Below are 27,038 nucleotides of genomic sequence, written 5' to 3'. Positions count from 1 at the left end.
CCTCTCTTAGCTTCTCTGGAGCAAACTCTGGGCCAGCATTTCTTAGCTGAGCATTTGGGTTTTGGCTTAGCATATACCGGAGCATTTTTCATCTCTCTGCTCTCTGTGCAAGCTCCCTTTAAAGGACTCCAGTAAACTAACCACGACCTACACTGAATGGAAACATCCAGTCAAGAGGTCACACCCTATTCAAAAAGATTAATCAATCTGTCTCCACAAGATTGCATTAAAGAATATGGCTTTTTCTGGGGGACATAATATATACAACCCGGCACACTGACAGCATGGATTTGGGCATCCTCAAGACACTAGGTCAGGTAAGTTCTCCAAAGAAGAAGGTAAAAAAGAAAGTCCTTGGAAAAAATTTCTAGTGTCTTTGCCCTTTGTCCATGATTTTATTAAAATGTTTTTTAAGCATAGTGAATGAAATGTGCCCACATATTTGTGTCTCCATATTTCTCTTTGAACATTATTTCCTAAAGTAATTTCTTAAGAATTCCTAAATTTAAAAAAAAAACATAGAGCCATCATGGAATCATAGATTATTAGAACCAGAAAGTATCTGATTTATAATATTTGATTACAACTAATCTATATGGCTGAGATATGTTAGAAACCCATCAGTGGTTCTTCCATTAGCATTTCCTCAGACCAAGAGAACTGCCTGAAGTCCTGGGATAATCTTATGCTCTGCTTATTAATATCGGTGTCTAGAACATAAAAGGTGCTTAATAAATATTTCCAGAATGAATGAGAGAATGAATGGATGGAAGAGAAGAAACATATAGGATGGACTGAAGTGCTACTCTCTGATCAGCATTACTATTACTTAATGTTATGAAAACGAAGGAGCATAATGCCCTTTTAGTTTGTGAATGCAATAGGCCTCTAGTTTATAACTTTATTTCTCTTCCCCTTTTAACTCTGTATGCCTGCTATCTATATTTTACACAGCAATGATCTTTATTTTCTTGTTTTAATGCAATTTTATTGAGATATATTCACACACCATATAATCTATCCAAAATATACAATCAGTGGCCCACAGTATCATCATATAGTTGTGCAATCATTGCTACAATTTTAGAACATTTTCATTACTCCAAAAAAAAGACAAAAATAAGAATAAAAACACCCCAAACATCCCATTCCCATTATTTCCCCAATTATTTATTATTATTTTTTTGTCTGTATTTATTTACTCATCTGCCCATACACTGGATGAAAGGAGTGCCAGTCACAAGGTTTTCACAATCACACAGTCACATGGTAAAAGCTTTATAGTTACAGGATCATTATCAAGAATCAAGTCTACTGGATTACAGTTCAACAGTTTCAGGTATTTCCTTCTGTCTGTTCTACAACACTTGAAACTAAAAAGAATATCTGTATAATGCATAAGAATCATCTCCAGAATGACCTCTCAACTCTGTTTGAAGTATCTTAGCAACTGAAACATTATTATTATTATTTTTTTAATCTTCATTTTATTGAGATATATTCACATACCACGCAGTCTTACAAAACAAATCGTACTTTCGATTGTTTACAGTACCATTACATAGTGGTACATTCATCACCCAAATCAATCCCTGACACCTTCATTAGCACACACACAAAAATAACAAGAATAATAATTAGAGTGAAAAAGAGCAATTGAAGTAAAAAAGAACACTGGGTACCTTTGTCTGTTTGTTTCCTTCCCCTATTTTTCTACTCATCCATCCCTAAACTAGACAAAGTGGAGTGTGGTCCTTATGGCTTTCCCAATCCCATTGTCACCCCTCATAAGCTACATTTTTATACAACTGTCTTCGAGATTTATGGGTTCTGGGTTGTAGTTTGATAGTTTCAGGTATCCACCACCAGCTACCCCAATTCTTTAGAACCTAAAAAGGGTTGTCTAAAGTGTGCATAAGAGTGCCCACCAGAGTGACCTCTCGGCTCCTTTTGGAATCTCTCTGCCACTGAAGCTTATTTCATTTCCTTTCACATCCCCCTTTTGGTCAAGAAGATGTTCTCCGTCCCACGATGCCAGGTCTACATTCCTCCCCGGGAGTCATATTCCATGTTGCCAGGGAGATTCACTCCCCTGGGTGTCTGATCCCACGTAGGGGGGAGGGCAGTGATTTCACCTTTCAAGTTGGCTTAGCTAGAGAGACAGGGCCACATCTGAGCAACAAAGAGGCATTCGGGAGGAGGCTCTTAGGCACAACCATAGGGAGGCCTAGCCTTTCCTTTGCAGCAATCGTCTTCCCAAGGGTAAAACCTGTGGTAGAGGGCTCAACCCATCAAACCACCAGTCCCCTATGTCTGTGGTCATGTTAGCAACCATGGAGGTGGGGTAGGCGAATACCCCTGCATTCTCCACAGGCTCCTCAAGGGGGCACTACATCTTTTTTTTTTCCTTGTTTCTCTTTTTTTTTTTTTTTTTTTTTAAATTTACCTTCTTTTTTAAATCAACTGTATGAAAAAAAGTTAAAAAGAAAACAAACATACAATAAAAGAACATTTCAAAGAGACCATAACAAGGGAGTAAGAAAAAGACAACTAACCTAAGATAACTGCTTAACTTCCAACATGTTCCTACTTTACCCCAAGAAAGTTACCTAATTTATCAACATTTCTGTGAACTTGCTCCTACTATATCCATCAGAAATTAACAGACCATAGTCATTCCTGGGCATCCCCAGAACGTTAAATAGCTTATCTGTTCTTCTTGGATTATTGTTCCCCCTTCCTTAATTGCTCTCTATTGCTAGTTCCCCTACATTCTACATTATAAACCATTTGTTTTACATTTTTCAAAGTTCACATTAGTGGTAGCATATAATATTTCTCCTTTTGTGCCTGGCTTATTTCGCTCAGCATTATGTCTTCAAGGTTCATCCATGTTGTCATATGTTTCACGAGATCGTTCCTTCTTACTGCCGCGTAGTATTCCATCGTGTGTATATACCACATTTTATTTATCCACTCATCTGTTGAAGGACATTTGGGTTGTTTCCATCTCTTGGCAATTGTGAATAATGCTGCTATGAACATTGGCGTGCAGATATCTGTTCGTGTCACTGCTTTCCAACCTTCCGGATATATACCGAGAAGTGCAATCGCTGGATCGAATGGTAACTCTATATCTAGTTTTCTAAGGATCTGCCAGACTGACTTCCAGAGTGGCTGAACCATTATACAGTCCCACCAACAATGAATAAGAGTTCCAATTTCTCCACATCCCCTCCAGCATTTGTAGTTTCCTGTTTGTTTAATGGCAGCCATTCTAACCGGTGTTAGATGGTATCTCATTGTGGTCTTAATTTGCATCTCTCTAATAGCTAGTGAAGCTGAACATTTTTTCATGTGTTTCTTGGCCATTTGTATTTCCTCTTCAGAGAACTGTCTTTTCATATCTTTTGCCCATTTTATAATTGGGCCGACTGTACTATTGTCATTGAGTTGTAGGATTTCTTTATATATGCAAGATATCAGTCTTTTGTCAGATACATGGTTTCCAAAAATTTTTTCCCATTGAGTTGGCTGCCTCTTTACCTTTTTGAGAAATTCCTTTGAGGTGCAAAAACTTCTAAGCTTGAGGAGTTCCCATTTATCTATTTTCTCTTTTGTTGCTTGTGCTTTGGGTGTAAAGTCTAGGAAGTGGCCGCCTAATACAAGGTCTTGAAGATGTTTTCCTACATTATCTTCTAGGAGTTTTATGGTACTTTCTTTTATATTGAGATCTTTGGTCCATTTTGAGTTAATTTTTGTGTAGGGGGGTGAGGTAGGGGTCCTCTTTCATTCTTTTGGATATGGATATCCAACTCTCCCAGCCCCATTTGTTGAAAAGACCATTATGACTCAGTTCAGTGACTTTGGGGGCCTTATCAAAGATCAGTCGGCCATAGATCTGAGGGTCTATCTCCGAATTCTCAATTCGATTCCATTGATCTATATGTCTATCTTTGTGCCAGTACCATGCTGTTTTGGCAACTGTGGCTTTATAATAAGCTTCAAAGTCAGGGAGTGTAAGTCCTCCCACTTCGTTTTTCTTTTTTAGAGTGTCTTTAGCAATTCGAGGCATCTTCCCTTTCCAAATAAATTTGATAACTAGCTTTTCCAAGTCTGCAAAGTAGGTTGTTGGAATTTTGATTGGGATTGCATTGAATCTGTAGATGAGTTTGGGTAGAATTGACATCTTAATGACATTTAGCCTTCCTATCCATGAACATGGAATATTTTTCCATCTTTTAAGGTCCCCTTCTATTTCTTTTAGTAGAGTTATGTAGTTTTCTTTGTATAGGTCTTTTACATCTTTGGTTAAGTTTATTCCTAGGTACTTGATTTTTTTAGTTGCTATTGAAAATGGTATCTTTTTCTTGAGTGTCTCTTCAGTTTGTTCATTTCTAGCATATAGAAACATTACTGACTTGTGTGCATTAACCTTGTATCCCGCTACTTTGCTAAATTTGTTTATTAGCTCTAGTGGCTGTATCGTCGATTTCTCAGGGTTTTCTAGATATAAGATCATATCATCTGCAAACAATGACAGTTTTACTTCTTCTTTTCCAATTTGGATGCCTTTTATTTCTTTGTCTTGCCGGATTGCCCTGGCTAGCACTTCCAGCACAATGTTGAATAACAGTGGTGACAGCGGGCATCCTTGTCTTGTTCCTGATCTTAGAGGGAAGGCTTTCAGTCTCTCACCATTGAGTACTATGCTGGCTGTGGGTTTTTCATATATGCTCTTTATCATGTTGAGGAAGTTTCCTTCAATTCCTACCTTTTGAAGTGTTTTTATCAAAAAGGGATGTTGGATTTTGTCAAATGCTTTTTCAGCATCTATTGAGATGATCAATTGATTTTTCCCTTTTGACTTGTTAATGTGTTGTAATACACTGATTGATTTTCTTATGTTGAACCATCCTTGCATGCCTGGAATGAACCCCACTTGGTCATGGTGTATGATTTTTTTAATGTGTCTTTGGATTCGATTTGCAAGTATTTTGTTGAGGATTTTTGCATCTATATTCATTAGGGAGCTGGTCGGTAGTTTTCCTTTTTTGTAGCATCTTTGCCTGGTTTTGGTATTAGATTGATGTTAGCTTCATAAAATGAGTTAGGTAGTGTTCCATTTTCTTCAATGTTTTGAAAGAGTTTGAGCAAGATTGGTGTCAGTTCTTTCTGGAAAGTTTGGTAGAATTCCCCTGTGAAGCCATCTGGCCCTGGGCATTTATTTGTGGGAAGATTTTTGATGACTGATTGGATCTCTTTGCTTGTGATGGGTTGGTTGAGGTCTTCTATTTCTTCTCTGGTCAGTCTAGGTTGTTCATATGTTTCCAGGAAATTGTCCATTTCCTCTACATTATCCAGTTTGTTGCCATACAGTTGTTCATAGTATCCTCTTATAATTTTTTTAATTTCTTCAGGATCTGCAGTTATGTCACCTTTTTCATTCATTATTTTGTTTATATGTGTCTTCTCTCTTTTTGATTTTGTCAGTCTAGCTAGGGGCTTGTCAATCTTATTGATCTTCTCAAAGAACCAACTTTTGGTGATATTTATCCTCGCTATTGTTTTTTTGTTCTCTATGTCATTTATTTCTGCTTTAATCCTTGTTATTTCTTTCCTTCTACTTGGTTTAGGATTGGTTTGCTGTTCATTTTCTAGCTTCTTCAGTTGATCCATTAGTTGTTTGATTTTGGCTCTTTCTTCCTTTTTAATATATGCGTTTAGTGCTATAAATTTCCCCCTTAGCACTGCTTTTGCTGCATCCCATAGGTTTTGGTATGTTGTGTTCTCATTTTCATTCGTCTCTATATATTTAGCAATTTCTCTTGCTATTTCTTCTTTAACCCACTGATTGTTTAGGACTGTGTTGTTTAACCTCCAGGTATTTGTGAATTTTCTAAGTCTCTGTTGGTTATTGACTTCTAATTGTATTCCATTGTGGTCAGAGAATGTGCTTTGAATAATTTCAACCTTTTAAATTTATTGAGGCTTGTTTTATGTCCCAGCATATGATCTATTCTGGAGAAAGTTCTATGAGCACTAGAAAAGTATGTGTATCCTGGTGATTTGGGATGTAATGTCCTGTATATGTCTGTTAAATCTAATTCATTTATCAGATTGTTTAGGTTTTCAATTTCCTTATTGGTCTTCTGTCTGGTTGATCTATCTATAGGAGTGAGTGATGTGTTGAAGTCTCCCACAATTATCGTGGAAACATCAATTGCTTCCTTTAGTTTTGCCAGTGTTTCTCTCATGTATTTTGTGGCACCTTGATTGGGTGCATAGACATTTACGATTGTTATTTCTTCTTGCTGAATTGCCCCTTTTATTAGTATGTATTGGCTTTCTTTGTCTCTCAAAACATCCCTGCATTTGAAGTCTATTTTATCTGAGATTAATATTGCTACACCTGCTTTCTTTTGGCTGTAGCTTGCATGAAATATTTTTTTCCATCCTTTCACTTTCAGTTTCTTTGTGTCCCTGTGTCTAAGATGAGTCTCTTGTATGCAACATATTGATGGTTCATTTTTTTTTGATCCATTCTGCGAATCTGTATCTTTTAATTGGGGAGTTTAATCCATTTACATTCAACGTTATAACCGTGAAGGCATTTCTTGAATCAGCCATCTTATCCTTTGGTTTATGTTTGTCATATTTTTCCCCTCTGTCTATTAATATCCTTTATTGTACCCATACCGAATCTCTTTAGTACTGAACCTTTCTCCAAGTCTCTCTGTCCTTTCTTTGTTTCTCTGTCTGTAGGGCGCCCTTTAGTATCTCTAGTAGGGCAGGTCTCTTGTTAGCATATTCTCTCAGCATTTGTTTGTCTGTGAAAAATTTAAGCTCTCCCTCAAATTTGAAGGAGAGCTTTGCTGGATAAAGTATTCTTGGCTGGAAATTTTTCTCACTCAGAATTTTAAATATATCGTGCCACTGCCTTCTTGCCTCCATGGTGGCTGCTGAGTAGTCACTACTTAGTCTTATGCTGTTTCCTTTGTATGTGGTGAATTGCTTTTCTCTTGCTGCTTTCAGAACTTGCTCCTTCTCTTCTGTGTTTGACAGTGTGATCAGTATATGTCTCAGAGTGGGTTTATTTGGATTTATTCTATTTGGGGTTCACCGAGCATTTATGATTTGTGTATTTATGTTGTTTAGAAGATTTGGGAAGTTTTCCCCAACAATTTCTTTGAATACTCTTCCTAGACCTTCACCCTTTTCTTCCCCTTCTGGGACACCAATGAGTCTTATATTCGGACGTTTCATATTATCTATCATATCCCTGAGGTCCATTTCGATTTTTTCAATTTTTTTCCCCATTGTTTCTTTTATGCTTTCATTTTCCATTCTGTCATCTTCCAGGTCACTGATTCATTGTTCAACTTCCTCTAGTCTTGTACTATGAGTGTCCAGAATCTTTTTAATTTGGTCAACAGTTTCTTTAATTTCCATAAGATCATCCATTTTTTTATTTAGTCTTGCAATGTCTTCTTTATGCTCTTCTAGGGTCCTCTTGATTTCCTTTGTCTCCTGTACTATGGTCTCATTGTTCATCTTTAGTTCTTTGAGTAGCTGCTCTAGGTGCTGTGTCTCTTCTGATCTTTTGATTTGGGTGCGTGGGCTTGGGTTATCCATATCATCTGGTTTTTTCATATGCTTTATAATTTTCTGTTGTTTTTGGCCTCGTGGCATTTGCTGAACTTGATAGGGTTCTTTTAGGATTTGTAGACCAATTGAAGTCCTTATCTCTAATTTATCAGATCTCCAGCTTCGTGGAGTACACTTTCTCTAACTAACCAGCAGGTGGCGTCCACGAGCCACCTGTTCTCCACAAGCCACTTCTCCCCTGCTTAGCCTTTTTTGGTGAGTGGGGGAGTGAGTCTTGTGGGGTCCAATTGGTGTACCAAGCTTGCGTGTGTAGTTGGTGTTGCCTGCCCTGTATATGGGGCGTGTTTCTGGGCAGTCAGGGAGTGGGGGGTGGCTCTAACCATCAAATCTCCCTGGTGATCCTAGAGTTTTAAGGCTGCTGCAATAGTCTAATCCTTCAGTTCAGTCCTGCCACAGTTTGTCTCTGCCACTGACCCACAAGTCGTTGGTATTGGCATATGGCTCCTGAGACTTGCAAGTGGGCCCCTCTTCCAGGCCGTGCACCCTGGGTCCTCTGTTGAGAGATGACTGTGCTATGTCACAGGTGAGTGCCATCCCCCCAGGGCAGTTCTGGGCTGCTGGGTGTGTAGGGAGGCTCCCAGTCTGCTGAAATGATGGCTGAATGGGGCTTTGTTAATTCACACTGCTCTACCTTCCCAAGTCTGGGACAATCAGGTGTGGTTGCAGGGAAGGCTAATGTCCATGCCCAGTTTTGTGGTGTGTGCCTGTTATTTGAAGCACTTCCGTCACGCTGGGTTGTCTGGGGCAGTTCTGGGCTATGGGGCTGGCAATGGGCAGGAGTGTTTCCTGTCCACCAGGATGATGGCTGTGAGCGGACACCCCCCTTTTCTTGGGAAGTTGTGGTGTTTAGTGAATTTTCTCAGCCACTGGATTATTGCGTTTTGTCTCAGAGCTCTCCTAGTTCTGCTCTTGACTTGACCTGCCCAAATTGCAGGTCTTTGAAGCTTTCTGTATTGGGCTTCTTAGAGTAATTGTTTTAGAAAAAGAAAAAAGGATTAAAAAAAAAAACAAAAAAACGGGCCCTCCTCAGAGATCTAATGGGTTATTGAAATGCTAAGAGACAAAGCAACGAGGGCCATTAAGGAAAAGTCCACAGGGCAGAGAGATCAGCTTTTCTTCGGGATTTGCATATGCGCCTCAGGGCCCGAGCTCAGGCCTGAGCTCTGCCCTTCCCCCTTCCACGCTCACCAGAACTCCAAAAATCCTCCGCTTTTATTTTGGAGTTTTTCGTGTTGTTTTTTTTCTATACCTGTCTCCTCTCTGCTGGGCTGGCTGCTCTCAGATTCTCTGGTGTCTGGTCTCAGTCTATCTATGGTTGGAGTTTGGATCAGCAGAATGAGTTTCCGATAAGGGCTGCCACTGCAGTTCTCCCTTCTCCTTCCTGGATCTGACAGCCCCTCCTCCCACGGGACTGAGCCTGGCAGGGAGGGGCGCGGGTCCCCTGGCCGCAAAAACTTACAGATTTCGCTGATCTTAGCAGTTCCACGTTTTCATGAGTGTTGTATGAAGTATGCCCAAAGTCAGATTGCTCTGTGGTGTCCAGTCCACGCAGTTCCTGGCTTTCTACCTCCTTTCCTGGAGGAGTAACTAAAACATACACCTCACCAGTCTGCCATCTTGCCCCGCCTCCTGAAACATTATTTTGTTTAATTTCTTTTCCCCCTTTTGGTCAAGAAGTCATTCTCAATCCAACTATGTGAAGGCCAGGCTCATCCTTGGGAGTCATGTCCCTCATTGCCAGGGAGACTTACACCCTTGGGAGTCATATCCCACATAAGAAGGAGGGTAGTGAGTTTATTTACAGAGTTGGCTTAGAGAGAGTGGCCACATCTGAGTAATAAAAGAGGTTCTCTGGAGGTGACTCTTAGGCATAATTTAAAGTATATTTAGCTGCTTCTTTTCAGGAATAAGTTTCATAAGGGCAAGCCCCAGTGGGCTTGACTTATTAAATTGTGAGTACCTAATGCTTGAGAGACTGTCATGAGTTCCCCAGGTGGGGAAATCTAATACTTCCATATTTTCCCCCAGTCCCTCAAGGGGACCTTGCAAATACTTTTTTATTTTCTGCCCAAATACTCTGGGATGTATTGGGGTATTACATTAACACGTAAAGAATAACAAGATCTCATTCCCTATTCTAGGTTCTGTGCACTTATGTGGTTTAAATAAAGTGACCATGCAGATTAAATTAGATCGTGTGCTACAAAAAATTTAAATTTTCTAACAAAAAAACATATCTTACATAACAGTTAAAACTTAGGAATGAATGTGACTGCTGTTAGAGCTAACAATCTAGGAACGTTTACAATGAGTCTTATTGAACATTCTGTACTCATTCATCATGAATTTCCCCATCTCTGCCCATGTTCTATTCTCTGATAACCTATGCTCTCAAATTCAGTTCTCAGTGTTTACTCATTATAGTTTATATTAGTGTGGCCTTACAATATTTGTCCTTTCATTTCTGGCTTATTTCACTCAACATAATCTCCTTAAGGTTCATTTACCTAGTGTATGCCTCACCCTCACAGCTTCATGCCTTCTTTCAGCTACTCAATATTCTGTTGTATGTATACACCACAGTTCACCCTTACCCATCGATGTACCCTTAGGCCATCTCCATCTATTATAAATCATGAATACTGCTGCCATAAACACCACTGTGCAAATGCCTATTCACGTCCCTGCTTTCAGTTCTTCCAAGTGTATACCAAATAATGTGGTTGCTGGATCATATGGCAACCCTATACTTATCCTACTGTAGAACCAACACACTGCCCTCCAGAGTGGCTGCACCATTCTACCTCCCTACCAACAGTGAGTAGGTATCTCTCCACATCTTTTCCAGCACCGGTGTCTTTCTGTTTATTTTTAAACAGTTTAATCACACATCATACAATCCATACTAATTGAACAATCAATAGCTCCTGGGATAATCATATAGATTATGCTTTTACTACCACAATCTGCAAAAGAATATTTCCATTTTTTTTTCTGCAAAGAAAGAAGAGGAAAAAGTGAAAAAAAAAAAAGAATTAAAAAAAAGGAAAAATAACAACAATAAGATATCCCTGTTTTATATCCTCCTCTTATTTACATTTAGGTTTGGTATATTGCCTTTGTTACAATTAATGAAAGAGTATTACAGTATTACTGTTAAGTATTGTGCCAGTTTGAGACTGTTGTGTACCCCAGGAAACCTGTGTTCTTTTGATCCACTCTAGGGTGCAAATTTATTGTGGATGGGACCTTTTGATTAGGTTGTCTCCTTAGAAATGTGAGCCACCCAATTGAGGGTGGGACCCTTTTGATTAGATTATTTCCATGGAAATAATGACCCTGCCCATTCAAGGTGGGTCATAATTAGTTTACAGGAATCCTTAAGAGAGCTGACACAAAGGGAGACCTGGAGATGGAGACAGAAAGATGTTTGGAGATGCTAAACTAAGAGATGAAGCCCAGAGTAAGTGAGAACCCACAGACACTTAAAGAGAAATCCACTGGAATTAGAGGCTGAAAGCAATGCAACCTGGGAGCAAAGGACCAGCAGATGCCAGCCACATGCCTTTCCATTTGACAGAGGTATTCAAATCACCATTAGCTTTCCTTCAGTGAAGGTATCCTCTTGTTGATGGCTTAGTGTGATGGTTAGGTTCATGTGTCAACTTGGCCAGGTGATGGTACCCAGGTGTCTGGTCAAGCAAGCACTGGCCTAATCATTACTGCAAGGATATTTGTGGCTGGTTAATAAACCAGAAGGCTGGTTTATTAAATCATCAATCAATTGGCTGCAGATGTGACTGATGACATCAACAAAGGTTGTGTCTTCTACAATGAGAGAATGCAATCAGCTGGATTTAATCCAATTAGTTGAAGACTTTTAAGCAAGACAGAGGACCGTCACTTCTTCTTCGGCTAACCAGTGAAGCATTTCCTGAGGAGTTCATTGAAGTTCCAGTTCATTTCCTGAGGAGTTCATTGAAGTTGCCAGTTAGATGCCTGAGGAGTTCATTGAACATCTTCATTGCAGTTGCCAGTTTGCTGCCTGCCCTACAGAATTTGAACTTGTTCATCCCCACAGTTGCCTGAGACAGTTTTATAATCTTATATTTATAGATATCTCTTGTTGATTCTGTTTTCCTAGAGAACCCTAAATAATACACTCAGTTTGGACTCTTTTATGGCCTTAGAACTGTAAATTTGTAACCTAATAAATCCCCTTTATTAAAGTCAATCTATTTCTGATATATTGCATTTCTGATAGCTTTAGCAAACCAGAACCATAGTCCTTAGTTTCCATTTTCAATATCTTGCAATGCTGACATTCATTTGTTCTCCTTCATGTAAAAACTTTCTTAGATTTGTACATTTATTCACCATCATTCACCACTCTAGGTTTTGCTAAGATTTGCAGTCCAGTTTTTATCCTCTTTCCTTCTGGTGTCATTCATGCCCCTAGCCGCCTTCTTTAACCATACTCACACTCAACATTGTTCATTATGCTTACATTATTTTGCTATGATCACCTAATATTGTGCTATCCATTTCTGGATCTACACAATCAATCCTGTTGAACATTCTGTATGCCTTCAGATCAAATGCCCAATCTCTACCCTCTTTCTACCTCCTGATAACCTGTGTTCTTAACTTTAACTCTCGGAGTTTGCTCATTATATTTAGTTCCTATTTGTGAGACCATATAGTATTTGTCCTTTTGTTTCTGGCTAATTTCACTCAACATAGTGTCCTCAAGTTTCATCCATGTTGTTGCAAGTGTTATGACTATTCTGTCTTACAGCTGCATAATATTACATCATATATATATAAATATACATATATATATGTATATCTATCTATCTATCTATCTATCTAATCACCATTTGTTTATCCACTCGTCTTTTGAGGATCTCTTGGCAATCATGAATAATGCTGCTATAAACATCAGTGTACAAATGTCCATTCATGTCCCTCCTTTCAGTTCCTCCAAGTGCATAGCTAGTAATGGGATTGTTGGACCATACAAAAATTCTATAATAAGCTTCCTGAGGAACTGCCAAACTGCCTTCCAGAGTGGTTGCATAATTCTACATTTCCACCAACAATGAATAAGTGTACCTCTTTCTCCACATCCTCTCCAACACTTGTAGTTTTCTGTTCTTTTAATAATGGCCATTCTAATAGGTGTGAGATATCTCATTGTGGTTTTGATTTGCATTTACCTAAGAGTTAGTGAAGTTAAGTATCTTTTCGTATGTTTTTGAGCCATTTGTATTTCCTCTTTGGAAAAGTATCTGTCCATGTCTTTTGTCCTTTTTTTAAACTGGGTTGCTTGTCTTTATGTGGTTGAGTTTTAGGATCTCTTTATATATTCTGGATATTTAACCCTTATCTGATATGTGGTTTCCAAATATTGTCTCCTATTACATAGGCTGTCTTTTTTACTTTACTGACAAAGTCCTTTGATGCACAAAAGCATTCAGTTTTGAGGAGATCCCATTTATCTATTTCTTCTTTCATTGCTCATGCTTTGGGTGTAAGGTCTGGGAAACCACCTCCTATCACCAGATCTTTAAGATATTTCCCTACATTTTCTTCTAAAAGCTTTATTGTCTAAGCACTAATGTTTAGGTCTTTGATCCATTTTGAGTTAATTTTTGTATAAGGTGTGTGATGGGGTCCTCTTTCATTCTTTTGGATATCCAGTTCTTCAAGCACCATTTATTGATGAGGCTACTGTGTCCCAGTTGAGTTGACTTGACTGCCTTATCAAAGATCAATTGTCTGTAGATGAGAGGGTCTATTTCTGAACACTCAATTCAGTTCCTTTGCTCACAAATCTATCTATGTGCAAGTTCCATGCTCTTTTGACCACTGTAGTTTTGTAATATGCTTTAAAGTCAGGTAGTGTGGGATCGCCCACTTCATTTTTCATTCTCAAGATATTTTTAGCTATTCAGGGCATCCTGCCCTTCCAAATAAATTTGATTATTGTTTTTTCTATTTCTGAAAAGTAAGTTGTTGGATTTTAATTGGTATTGCATTGAATCTATAAATCATTTTGGGTAGAATTGATATCTTACCTATATTTAATCTTCAAATCCATGAACATGGTATGTCCTTCCATTTAATTAGGTCTTCCTTGATTTAGCAATTTTTTTTGTAGTTTTCTGTGTATAGGTCTTTTATGTCTTTGTTAAATTTATTTTTTTGGTTGCTCTTGTAAATGGAATTTTTTTCTTGATTTCCTCCACAGATTACTCCTTTCTAGTATATAGAAGCACTGCTGATTTTTGCGTGTCGATCTTGTATCCTGCCACTTTGCTGTATGCATTTATTAGCTGTAGTAACTTTGCTGTAAATTTTTTTTTGGATTTTCTAGACAGAGTGTCATGTCATCTGCAAACAGTGAAAGTTTTACTTCTTCCTTTCCAGTTTGAGTGCCTTTTATTTCTTTTTCTTGCCTAATTGCTCTAGCTGTAATTTCCAGCACAATGTTGAATAACAATGGTGACAGTGGGCATCCTTGTTTTGTTCCTGATCTTAGATGGAAAGCTTTCCATCTTTCACATTGAGTATGATGTTAACTGTGGATTTTTCATATATTTCCTTTACCATGTTGAGGAAATTTCCTTCTATTCCTTTCCTTTGAAGTGTTTTCATCAAGAAATGATGTTGAATTTTGTTGAATGAGTTTTCTCCATCAATTGAGATGATTATGTGTTTTTTCCCCTTGATTTATTGATGTGGTGTATTACATTAACTGATTATCTTGTGTTGAGCCACTCTTGCAAACCTGGAATAAAATCTACTTGGTCGTGATGTATAATTCTTTTAATGTGCTGCTGGATTTGATTTCCAATATTATGTTGAGGATTTCTGCATCTGTCATTAATAAGGACATTGTTCTGTAATTTTCTTTTTTTGTAGTATCTTTGTCTTGCTTTGGTATTAGGGTTATGTTGGCTTCATAGAATAATTTAGATAGCTGTGCTGGTTTGAATCTATTATGTACCCAGAAAGGCCATATTCTTTTAATTCAACCTTGTGGGTGCAGACTTATGTGGGTGAGACCTTTTGATTAGATTATTTCCATGGTGATGTGAGCCCACCCATTCATGATTTTTACTAGTGTCCTCTATGAGAGGATAAAAGGCAGAGCCATTTTTTGGCTTTTTAAATGCAATTTTATTGAGATATATTCACACACCATACAATCATAAAGTGTGTAATCAGCCATTCACAGCATCATCACAGTTGTGAATTCATCACAACAATCAATTTTGAACAGTTTCAATACTCCAAAAAATAAAAATAAGAATATATATAAAAACTAAAGTAAAAAAGAATACCCAAAACATAACGTCCCCCCATCCCTTCCTACTAGTTACTTACTTTTTGTCCCCATTTTTTTTCACTCAACTTTCTGTACATTGGATAAAGGGAGTGTGAACCACAGAGTTTTCACAATCACATGGTCACACTGTATAAGCTTCATAGTCATAAAGTCATCTTCAAGAATCAAGGCTACTGGATTGCCATTTAACAGTTTCAGGTATTTCCTTCTAGCTGTTGTAATATACCAAAACTAAAAAGAGATATTTATAAAATGTTTACGAATAACCTCCAGAATGACCTCTCAACTCCATTTGAAATCTCTCAGCCACTGAGGCTTTATTTTGTTTTATTTCTCTTCCCCCTTTTGGTCAATCCCATGATGCTGGGCTCAGACTCATCCCTGGGAGCCATGTCCCATGTCCCCAGGGAGATTTACAAACCTAGGTGTCATGTCCCACATTGGGGGGAGGGCAGTGAATCCACCTGCCAAGCTGGTTTAGAGAGAGAGAGACAGAGAGAGGCCACATCTGAGAAACAAAAGAGGTTCTCTGTGGGTGACATTTAGGCCAATTATAAGTAGACTTAGCCTCTCCTTTGCAGTAACAGGATTTATGAGGGCAAGCCCCAAGATTGAGGGCCCAGACTTCCAATTGGTAGTCCCCAATGCTTGCAAGAATATAAGGAATTCAAAGTTTAATATTTCTACATTTTTCTCCAGTCCCTCAAGGGGGGCTTTTCAAATACTTTTTTTATTCTCTTTCCAAATTTCTATGGGATATATCAGGGCTTTACACTAACCTGTACAATCTAGCCAGATCTCACTCCTTATTCAAGTTTCCATGTAATTCTGATGTTTGGTTAAACTGACCATACAAGTTAAATCATATAGTATGCTACAGAAAATACAGATTTTGCACCAAATAAACTTCTCTTCCTTTGGTCTCACACAGAAGCTGAAGTTTTAAAACATAGTCAAAATTATCCTTTACCCTCTAGTCTGATTTACCTTAGTCCTAACCAAGTCCATTTTGTTAATATCTCTAATTGAAATCTGATCTGTTTTCAGCTTCTTTAACAGTTTATGAATGGGATAATCCTGACATTCATAGCTGCTGAACTCTGGCTTTGAGTCTCAAGTGTCAAAAATATACCTGAAGTTCCAGGGACCAACCAGGTTATACACAAAGAGCTCATCATTTCAGAATTTAGTTATAACCACTACAAATCAGGAAGTTGTCCATTTTGCCAGTTTTCTAGTTGTCTAGTTTTCTAAATTGTATAGTTTGTTAGCATATAGTTGCTCATAGTATCCTTTCATTATCTCCTTTATTTCTTTGGGGTCAGTAGTTATATTCCCCATCCCATTTCTAATTTTATTTATTTACACCCTCTCTCCTGTTTTCTTTGTCAGCCAAGCTAAGGGTCCATTGATTTTATTGATTTGTTCTCAAAGAACCCACTTCTGATTGTGTTCTCTCTATTGTTTTCACTTTCTCAATTTCATTAATTTCTATTCTAATCTGTGTTACTTCTTTCCTTCTTTTTGCTTTTGAGTTAGTTTGCTGTTCTTTCTCTAGTTCCTCCAGGTGCACAGTTAATTACTTGATTTTTCTCTTTATTCTTTTTTAATACAGGCATTTAGAGCAATAAATTCCCCTCTCAGCACAGCCTTTGCTGCATCCCGTAAGTTTTGATATGTTGTATTCTCATTTTCATTTGCCTTGAGATATTTACTGATTTCTCTTGTAATTTCCTCCTTGACACACTGGTTGAATATGTTGTTTAGCATCTAAATGTTTGGAATTTTCCAGCCTTACACCTATTGTTAATTTCCAACTTTATTCTCTTTTGATCTGAGAATGCATTTTGTAAAATTTCAATCTTTTTAATTTATAGAGACTTGCTTTGTGATCCAACTTGTGGTCTCTCCTGGAGAATAACCCAGGAGAACTTGAGAAAAATGTGTATCCTGCTGTTGTGGGGTGCAATATTCCATAAATGTCTGTTAAACCTAGTTTCTTGATCATACTATTAAAAATCTCTGTTCACTTTTTCTGTCTCAATGTTCTATCCATTGATGAGAATGCTGTATGAAATCTACCGCTATTATTGTAGAGGTGTCTACTTCTCCCTTCAGTGTTGTCAGTATTTTCCTCATCTATATAGGGGCACTGTAGCTCAGTGCATAAATATTTTATGATTGTTATGTTTTCTTGATGAATTTTCCTTTTTATTAGTACATAGTGTCCTTCTGTTTCTTTTTATTGTTTTACATTTGAAGTCCAATTTGTCTGATAGCTACCCCTGCTCTTTTCTGCTTGTTGTTTGGTGAAATATCTTTTTGCAGCCTTTCATTTTCAACCTATTTTTGTTCTTGGGTCTAAAGTGAGTGTCTTATAGACAGCAATAGATGGGTCCTGGTTTTTAATCCATTCTGCCAGTTGTTTTTTGATTGGGGAGTTTAATCCATTAACATTTAATGTTATGATTGTGAAGGCAATACTTTCTTTAACCATTTTTTCTTTTGGATTTTATATGTCATCTGTTATTTTTTTCTCTCTTTTTACCCTGTTAGTTACCCTTACAGATAATCTTCATCTCTACATTCTTCTCCAAACCTCTCTCTCCTGTCTTTTCCTATCTGTCTGTAGTGCTCCCTTTAGTATTTCTTGTAGAGCAGTTCTCTTTTTCACAAACTCTCTCAATGTCTGTTTGTCTGAAAATATTTTAAACTCTCCCTCATTTTTGAAGGACAGTTTTCCTAGATATAGAATTCTTGGTTGGTAGTTTTTCTCTTTCATTATCTTAAATACATCATACCACTGCCTGCTTGTCTCCATGATTTCTGCTGAGAAATTTGCATAGTCTTATTGAGCTTCCCTTGTTTGTGATAGATCACTTTGCTGATTTCAGAATTCTCTCTTTGTCTTTGCCATTTGACAGTCTGATTAGTGAGTGATGGAGTAGGTCTACTCAGATCTGTTCTATTTTGGGCACTCCATGCTTCTTGGACCTGTAGTTTTTTGTCTTTCTTAAGATTTGGGAAATTTTCAGTGAATATTTTCTCTATTCTTTCTTCCTCTTTTACCTTCTCTTCTCCTTCTGGGACACCCATAACGTATATTTTTGTGCTTCATGTTGTCATTCAGTTCATTGAGAAGCTGCTCTTATTTTTTTTTCTTTTCCCTATCTGTCCTTTTGTGTGTAGGATTTCATTTGTCCTGTCCTTTAGTTCAGTAATCCTTTCTTCTGCCTCTTCAAATCTGCTGTTGTATGTCTCCATTGTGTTTTTCATCTCTTCTATTGTGCCTTTCATACCCATAAGTTCTGCCATTTGTTTTTTCAAGCTTTTGAGTTCCTCTGTATTGTCACCCAGTGTCTTCTTTATATTCTTCATCTCTCTTTCCATATTTTTCTTCAGATTGTTGACTTGATTTAGAAGATTTGTTTGATCATCTTTAATTGTTTCAACTTCTGTATTTCATTTATAGTGTGTGTTTGTTCCCTTGACTGAGCCATATCTTTGTTCTTCCTAGTATGACTTGTGATTCTTTTGCTGGTGTCTATATATCTGATTTCCTTAATTATTTTATTCTGGAAGTCATATACATCTGATCTCCTTAATTAGTTTATTCTGGAAGTCTTTTTTTTTTTTTTCTCTTTTACCTAGGATTTTCTTGTTGGTTGGCATTGTTCTCTGTCTATTCTTTGACATTCATTTCAACTTATTCTAGACCTCTAGCATAGCTTCTGTTTAACTGATCAGAATTTTTCAGCTCTTATTTATCTGACTCTTGCTCTGCCTATATGGAAATGTTTTTGAGGAGGGTCTCCTCAGATAGAATTGACCCCCATCAGATTTTTCCAGACAAGACAGGCCCAAGTCTCAGGAAGAGGGTATAATCTGGTGATGAGACCCAGCAGGTTGCCTGTCTTTCCTGTGAAGCTGCTTGATTCTTTGCTTTTCCTATCCTGCCCAGCAGGTGGTACTTAGCCTGCAGTGCCCCACTGGCATAAAGTGGTGCAGTGCCTTTAATTATCAGCAGACCCTGTCCATGCCAAGGGTGTGGTTGAGACAGAGGCTGAAGCAGAAGGCATGCTTAAACTGTTTCTGCTTTCCAGCCCCTGGGGTCTGAATTCTCTGAATGAGGGCTGCCACTTGTGCTGGGCCCTGCCCTCCTGCCTCCCCTTCTTGGGAAGATATACCCTTCAGGAAATTATCTTCTTCACCTGACTAGTTACTTTGTCTGTCAGACATACCATAATTCTGCCCTTGCCTGGGACAGTACTGACAACTGAAAAAGCCCACTACTTTCTTTAATGGGATGCTACAAAGTACAAAACAAACAAACAAACAGAAAAACCTTGTCAGACCCAGTCCCAAGCCTGCTGGTTTCACCAGTCAAGAGCTAGAGTTGCTCCTTTTCTTGGGAGTCAACTGCAACAACTGCAAAAGCCTCTTTTTTTTTTTTTTTTTTTTTTTAATCAGACCCACCTCCTTTCTTCCAGGGAGAGACCTCCAGATTCCTTTCATGCTTTCTCTGGTTTTATCTGTGCTTGAAGCTTGTATTCAACAGTCTGAATTTGTTAATTAAATCCTGAATTTGAACTCGGTTGTGCTACCTTCTCTTGCTCCTATTCGAGACTGCTTCTTTTTCCCATGGGGAAGTGACTCCAAAACAGCCTGCCATGCTAATGTGGGAGGGGCACCAGCTCCTACAGCTTGGGAGACTTTGCTTACGGTTCTTCTCTGTGATCTCGACTCTTCCTACCCATTCCAGACTGGTGTACGATGTGTGTCTGGTCACTGAAATCCACCAATTTTTCCAGACAGTTCCTGGATATTTACTAGCTTCCCTAGAAGATGAACTAAATTCCATACCTCCCCATGCCACCATCGTGTCCTGCTTCTCCAACCTTTTAATAATAGAAATCATATACCATCACACTTCTGGTTAAAAATCTTCCTGTGCCTTTTCATTGAGGCATATATCATAGTATACACATATATGCACAGTTTGGTCTTTGCCCACTTATCCAGTCTCATCTCTATAGCTCTCTTCCTCTCTCAGTGAACTTGAATCACAGTGACCTTCTTTCTGTTCATAACTAATTTCTACCTCAGGACCATTTGCACTAGCTGTTCCCTCTGCCTTGAGGGCTGATTTTTACTTATCTAGCTCCTTCTCATCATTCAGTTCTCAGTCCCTAGGTCACTTCTTTAAAGAAGCCTTCCCTGCCACCCCACCTTATTTCATCATGCTCCGTCCAGCACTCCCTGCCTGGTCATTCTCTATTTTTATATAGCAGTAATTACCTTATGATATCATCTTCTAGGAGAGTCATTTTTACTGCTGTGTCCTCAGTATCTAGAACAGAACCTGGAAAAGATTTAATGAGCAAATGCTGATCTTTTGACTACATATTTTAAATGCTCTATCAAAAAGAGTCAGGAGTCAACTTTGAAGTCTGACCTCATCCCTTGTCTAAGCCCTCTCAGTGTTCTGTGCATACATGGGGAATTTCAGTTGCCATCCTGCATTGCAGTTGCCACTTTATGAGCCCATCTTATTTACCAGATTGTAATCTCCTTGAGGGAAGGGATCTATAGTATCTAATGAAACTGGATACATAAGGAGATGGCAATGAATTCTTTTGGGGAACCAAGCTTCAAATTTATTAAACAGCTATATGTAACATAGAATGAAAGCAGATATAATTTTTGGGTCAGTTTTATGTAAGGATAACACAGACTCAGAAAAACTCATGTAACCTTGGAGGATATTTAATGTGGCAGGGAATGCTGATTGCCTATCTCCAAAATCCCTTCTCCCTTTCTACTTTTACTAACAGAACCATTCTATTGTTTAAGCCAGCCATGGGCTGGACAGAAAGTTCATATTTCCTGGTCCCCCTTATAGCTAGGGGTGGACAATGATATGGAGTTAGGTGGTGCTGGGTGGGGTTTTGAGAAGACTCTTTAAAGGGATTGATTCATCTCTTGTTCCAGAAGAGATAGCAAGAGAGAGAATATGAAGCCAATTAAATATGTGTCTTGATTTTCCCTCCCTGCTTTAGTCAGGATTGAATGAGTGTTAGGGAACTTGATGGGATATTAATGACAGGTGGCTCTTCCTTGCTCCCCTGAGACTCTGGGAGGATACTTAGGGCAAGAGGTCCTGAACCAAGATGGGGAGGGAATTAGTGGAGTGACACTAAGATGAAAGGCTGTCAGAGCAGTGTCCTCAGAGCAGGGGTTGAGAAAAGGCAATCAGGCCAGGGGACTGAATGGAGGCAGTTGGAAGAACCAGTGATCTTAAGCCAACAAGAACTAAGGTGAAGTTGAGTCAGCCAGAGGAAGAGGCCAGTTTCTTTTGGGAACAAAGTCTAAGCCAAAAGAATGGACCATAAGTTTACTGGGGCATTGGAAGCCCGTGGGGCAAACCAGAACCCTGGAGGATGAGGGATCTCATTTCAGACACCAGTAGATGCCAGTGCAAGCACTCGCATGAGGTTGGGAGCCCTTTACCACGACACATGTTGCCACTTTACTGGCAGTGGTGTTAGGGTGGTAGGAAAAGGCTCTGAGTGCTTTTATCCAAATGAGAGACTGAGCATTACTTGAAGGGACTCTTTAAATAATCAGATCAGACCAGAGAGCTCTCTGTGTATCTAGATCTAGATCTCTAGAAACAGGAAACAGGCCAATAAGTTTTAGACAAAACAAAGAATTTAAGTTTTTGTTGCACATCTATATTTTAATGTCAATTACATTTTATGATCCTGTTTTGCTTGCTTGGCTGCAAGAGGAGAATATTGACCTAGAGACTCTCCAAGATTCCTTTAACTTTAAATGTTAAGGTTTCAGCACATTCCTCATTATTTGTCAAACTCCTGCAACAACCTCCTTAGAGGTCTCTTCACTTCCCAAGAATCTTTCCTTCATTACCATATCTCCTGTGTTGAAGCAAGAGCAAAGTTTCTCAAATGCCTCTTTATTCATGTGATTTCTCTTCTCTGAAGCATACTCTCTTGAAACAGATTAAAACTCCAGTGCCTGCTCTATTTGAGGTCCTTTGCAGGATCCCATGTATTTTACCATATGTTAAAAACACTTGATTCTCCTGCTCTTTATTTGCTTTACAAAAGACATATCTGCTCTCCTTTTAACTTTTTGAGCTTGAAAATAAACTCAAAACTTTTCTTTTCAGTGCTAATCTAAGTTGGATTTTATTAGCCCTTCATTATCATTTCCAACCCATGTACACATTACATCAACAATTTTAGTCATACACTTTTATTTGGTGCAAATAACTCCAAAGAGGATGGTGTAATATAGTTTATTTATCTGCAGCTTGTCTTGAAATACCTCACACATGTAATTTGAAAGATAAGTTTTGTAATCCACTCTCCCTTTCCATCTGTTTTATATAGCTAGTTCATCCCCTATCCTTGTAAGAAAATTCAGGCAGTTCCCATAACTTTTCTGGTCACTCCTAATGGCAACTTGGTAACTGGTCTCTAATTACTTTATGTCAAATAAGACAGATGTAGTTTAGTAATTAAAATGTTCAGTCTCCTGTGCTAATTAAAATTTCAATCTTGTTTTTATATTTGCCCCTTTCATTTTCCTCCAGCATCAGCAGTATACAGGCAAGAAGCCTGCATTTGGGGAAAGGATGGAAGTTATGGTTGGCTCTTTGCTTTTTCCTTTTTCTCCTCCTTCCTATCTCACAAATTACAGTTCCTGATCACTCCAGGATGGCAGCATTGTAAGGAGAATATGCAAGGATATCAGAAAAGTTCTTACCAATCTGCCCATGCTATAGGTAACCTCGTATTGCTGCTCTCTGAGTTTGGAGATATTTGAAGAAGACTGTTTCATGGAAATTCTTTTTTCTTTTTTGGTTTTCCAGTTTCTCACAATACTGGAGATTTCTTGCCCATAGTTTCCTTGATGAAGGCAGTGTATTACTATTCCAACTGATAGTCTAGCCCTTCCTCAGCCTCTAGACATCCTACACAACCTCTAGCCTTTTTCTGACAAAGTCTCCTTGCTCCTCTAGTTGGCCCAAATGCATAGTACCTAGGAGACCCGACAGTGTCTGCTCTCTTTCTCTCTCTGTCTGGTGTGTGGCACATTGTTGCATGCTTTGTTCCCAATCGACTTGAGGATTTCAGGCTGCCCAACACAGTTGTATCTGCTTTCTCTTCTGTCCAAACACACAGATCCTCTTTCATCCTTCAGATTCTCAAGGAGGGAGGCACATAGCAGGCCATATTGTCCTCCAAACTGCAAGGGACGGATACCAATCTCTGCCTTCTCACTTGACTTGTAGTGAAGACAGAAACACTTGCCCCCTTTCCCATTCTTTGACTAATTCCTCCTTATTCTTTAATTCTTGATCTTTTTATACCCTTGATCTGGGTAAAGTGTCTAAGGATGGCTTTCTTCCTCTTCCTCTTCCTCTTCCTCTTCTTTTTCTTCTTTCTTCTTCTTCTTCTTCTTCTTCTTCTTCTTCTTCTTCTTCTTCTTCTTCTTCTTCTTCTTCTCTCTCTCTCTCTCTCTCTCTCTCTCTCTCTCTCTCTCAGTCTTAATGGTAGTCTGTCACATCAGGTAAGAATGTGGTTTTCCTTATCTCTGGGACATTGTAACACCCTGCTGTCCTTTCTTCCTTCCTCCCTCCTTCCCTCCCTTCCTCCCTTCCTCCCTCCTGTCTTTACCTTTCTACCCATCCACCCATCCACCCATCCACCCATCCATCCATCCTCTTTCTATGCCTTGGTTTCCTCATTTTAAAAATGGGGGTAGCCAGCCCATCAGGCATATGGGGCCTGGGAGGCCACGTTGGGGCGCCAGGCTGGCCGCGACCTTTGCATCCCCCACTGCCCACGGCCCACCGCCCACCACCCACCGCCCACTGCGCGACGCCAGCGCTCCCTCTAGCTGCCGCAGGCCCCAGGTGCCACTACGCTGTGGGGGAAGGTGAGTGCACAGGTGGGAGGCCGGGGCTGGGGGCCAGCGCTGGGCGCTTCAGGCTCCTGGCTCTCTAGGGGCCTCCTGCCCTCGCTGGGCCCCTGCCCATGGAGTTTTTGGGGGAACTGTGAGGTTCCAGGTAGACTGACGTCCCTTCATCCTCCGTTAGAAGACGTGGAGCAAGAGCCACAAAATGGAGAAGCCGCTGAAATTAAGATCATCAGAGAGGCATACAAGAAGGCTTTTTTATTTGTTAATAAAGGGTTGAAAACAGATGAATTGGGTCAGAAGGAAGATGTAAAAAACTACCATAAGCAAGGAATAGGACACCTGCTCAGAGGAATTAGCATTTCCACCTCGGAGCCTGAGCACCCAGGATCTGTGGGAGTCTGCTCGACACATGCAACAGAAAATGAAGGAAACACTGCAGAATGTGCGAGCCAGGTTGGAGATTCTAGAGAAAGGTCTTGCCACTTCTCTATGGAATGATCTTCAGGAGGTGCCCAATTATATCCAGAATTTCCCCCAATGAAATGTCAGAAAAGCCCTGGAACTTCAGTCTGTTAGTTCACCTTCCCAGCACACTACGGTAAATGGAAGCACTTGAATACAAGATAGGGTTGGTTCCTGGACCTGGGCTTCTCACCCCAGCATCTCAGAGCTATCCGGCAGAAGCATCTCCTGCTTACATGCCTCAGGCTGCCGAGGGTCACTACACCGTGTCCTACAGAACAGATTCTGGCAAATATTGATTAGTGAGGGAAGACTTTTACAGGCATCATTCCCAGCCACCACCTCTTCTTGAGACTCTGGGACTAGATGCTGATGAATTGATTTTGATACCAAATGGACTTCATATATATACATATATGTGTGTGTGTGTGTGTGTGTGTGTGTGTGTGTGTGTGTGTGTGTGTGTATTTTTTTTTTTTTTGTAAACCCTGCAGGGGAGGTTAGTGCATGGCATACCCTGGGTACCTTTGGATTGTGAGGTTCTTGGATAATTCTCTTGATACAGTTCTAAACCATCCTCCTGGATTCCTTCAGATTTGGGACTGGTTGTATCCTCTAGTTCCTGATAGGTCTCAGTCCTGAAGTGTACTGTGGGAGCCTACATGTTTCCTGATACAATGTGACAAGCATCGGGGTGCTTTGTGGGGGTCGTCTTGTCTTCTGAATTACCTGAAGATGATAGGGAACTCTTTGAGGATCTTTTAAGACAAATGTCTCACCTTCAACTCCAGGCCAACTGGAGTAGGGCAGAAGGAGAAGGTGAATTCCAAATCCCTGGAAGAGCAAGATGCTCCTCTGACCAGTTGCAGGAAGCCTCTGGCACGGATGTAAGACAGTGGGGTTCTTCGTTGGACCAAGGCAGTAAGGATGTGCCTCATAAAGAAAAACGTGGGGGGAAAGACTAAAATACTTCAAGTGAAAAAGTTAATCTAAGTTACATTGTGCCCTGTGAACCAGTATCAGAAGAAAAAGCAAAGTAATTATCTGAATGGAGTGAGGAAGTGGCACAAAACATTTTGTCAGGGTTTAGTTAAAGGTGCTGAATTTACTTGCAAAGCAATCCAGAAAGGCTCTTGTAAACTCGAGAGCTTATTCAACCAGAAGAGAAACCGTGGAGGTCAGTCTGGCTGTGACCATGGGACTTCGTCTAGCAAAGCAGGCTTCAGGAGAGCAGCGAAAGTCAGTCAGTTCCTGGTTGATGGAGTTTGCACTGTAGCAAATTGTGTTGGAAAAGAACTGGCTCCGCACCTCAAGAAGCATGGAAATAAACTTGTTCCAGAGTCTTGAAGAAAGACAGGGATGGGTGTCTCCACTGGATGGTGTGATGGTTGTAAGAGCAAGTAGTGTACAAGGGTTTTCCACTGTCTGGCAGGGATTGGAATGTGCAGCCAAATGTATTGTTAACAATGTTTCCACAGAAACTGTACAAACTCAGATACAAATATGGGCATAATGTGGGAGAAGATACATCTGAATCAGTGGATTCTGCCATCAGTGTCGGCATGACGGCCTCTGATATCAACAACATCAGTGTCAAAGCGATGGTGAAGAAGACTGCAAAACAAACAGGACATGCACTTCTTGAGGACTATAAAATAGTTAACAATTTTCAGGGGAAAAATCAAGAGGAAGGGGCTAATGTGCACATGGCAGGGGAGAAGTATGAGCCAGGAAAGGATGGGCAGAAGGGGAACCAGAGAAGAAAGGCCTCCCTGCCTTTTGTGTGGGCATGCAGCTTTATTATATTGGCATACGTGGAATATTCCCCACAGATCAGCCAGTATTTTTGAAATGTTTTCATTCCTTCAAAGCAACTGTTTCTTAAATCTTAGGGCATGGATTCTACTTGCAAGGAAGAGAATGAATATTCTTATATCATGCCTTTAGAAAGATACAGTTGTATTCTAAGTATTTTTTTCTAAATGTATCTAAAATATTTTTGCAGTTAAAATAAGACTAATAACATGCTATAAAACTTATTACATCTAATGTTAAACTATTTTTGTATCCACTTTCAGAAAGCGAAGTAGGAAATTATATATTTATCTAAAATTTGGTATTTAATAACCTTAGTTCTATTTGTCATTCCTTAGGAGGAATGACTTAAAATACTGTCCCCTCTTTTTGCACTAATTGTTCATTTTGTTTCTAGGTGCTTACTTCTCAGAATTTTCAGTGTCTAAGCTAAACAAAAACTGTGATCATACACTAAAGAAATTCTCAAACAACATTTTAAAAGACTGTCCAAACAAAAAATAGACTGATCATGAAAAATAAGATGAGGTTCATAAAATTATTTGCTAGCTTACCTCTTTGTTAGGAAAAGCGGGATGGTCTTTTCTGTTTAAAATGAATTCAAATGGATTTTTAGGACTTTTGGATTTGAACTGGTATTAATTTATTAGGAGTCTAGAAAATTTTGGGATATGATTGGTATTGTATACAACTTTGAAGTGGTTATTATTAGCTTATTTGGGCAAAAAAAGTGCTTTATCAAATCTACTTCAGTAGGTTTTTCCAAAAGGCTAAAACTTTATAAAGACTA

The 27,038-nt window shown here is 39.2% G+C and overlaps 1 pseudogene; it reads left to right on the top strand.

The window, feature by feature from the left end:
* Positions 1 to 284: 284 nt before the first annotated feature.
* Positions 285 to 26,283, top strand: LOC119543778 (annotated as a pseudogene).
* The last annotated feature ends 755 nt before the right edge of the window (positions 26,284 to 27,038 follow it).

Source organism: Choloepus didactylus, chromosome 9 (genome assembly GCF_015220235.1).
Source record: "Choloepus didactylus isolate mChoDid1 chromosome 9, mChoDid1.pri, whole genome shotgun sequence".
NCBI lineage: Eukaryota > Metazoa > Chordata > Mammalia > Pilosa > Megalonychidae > Choloepus > Choloepus didactylus.
Note: the sequence above shows the minus strand (reverse complement) of the source record. Positions and strands in the feature narration are given on the sequence as shown.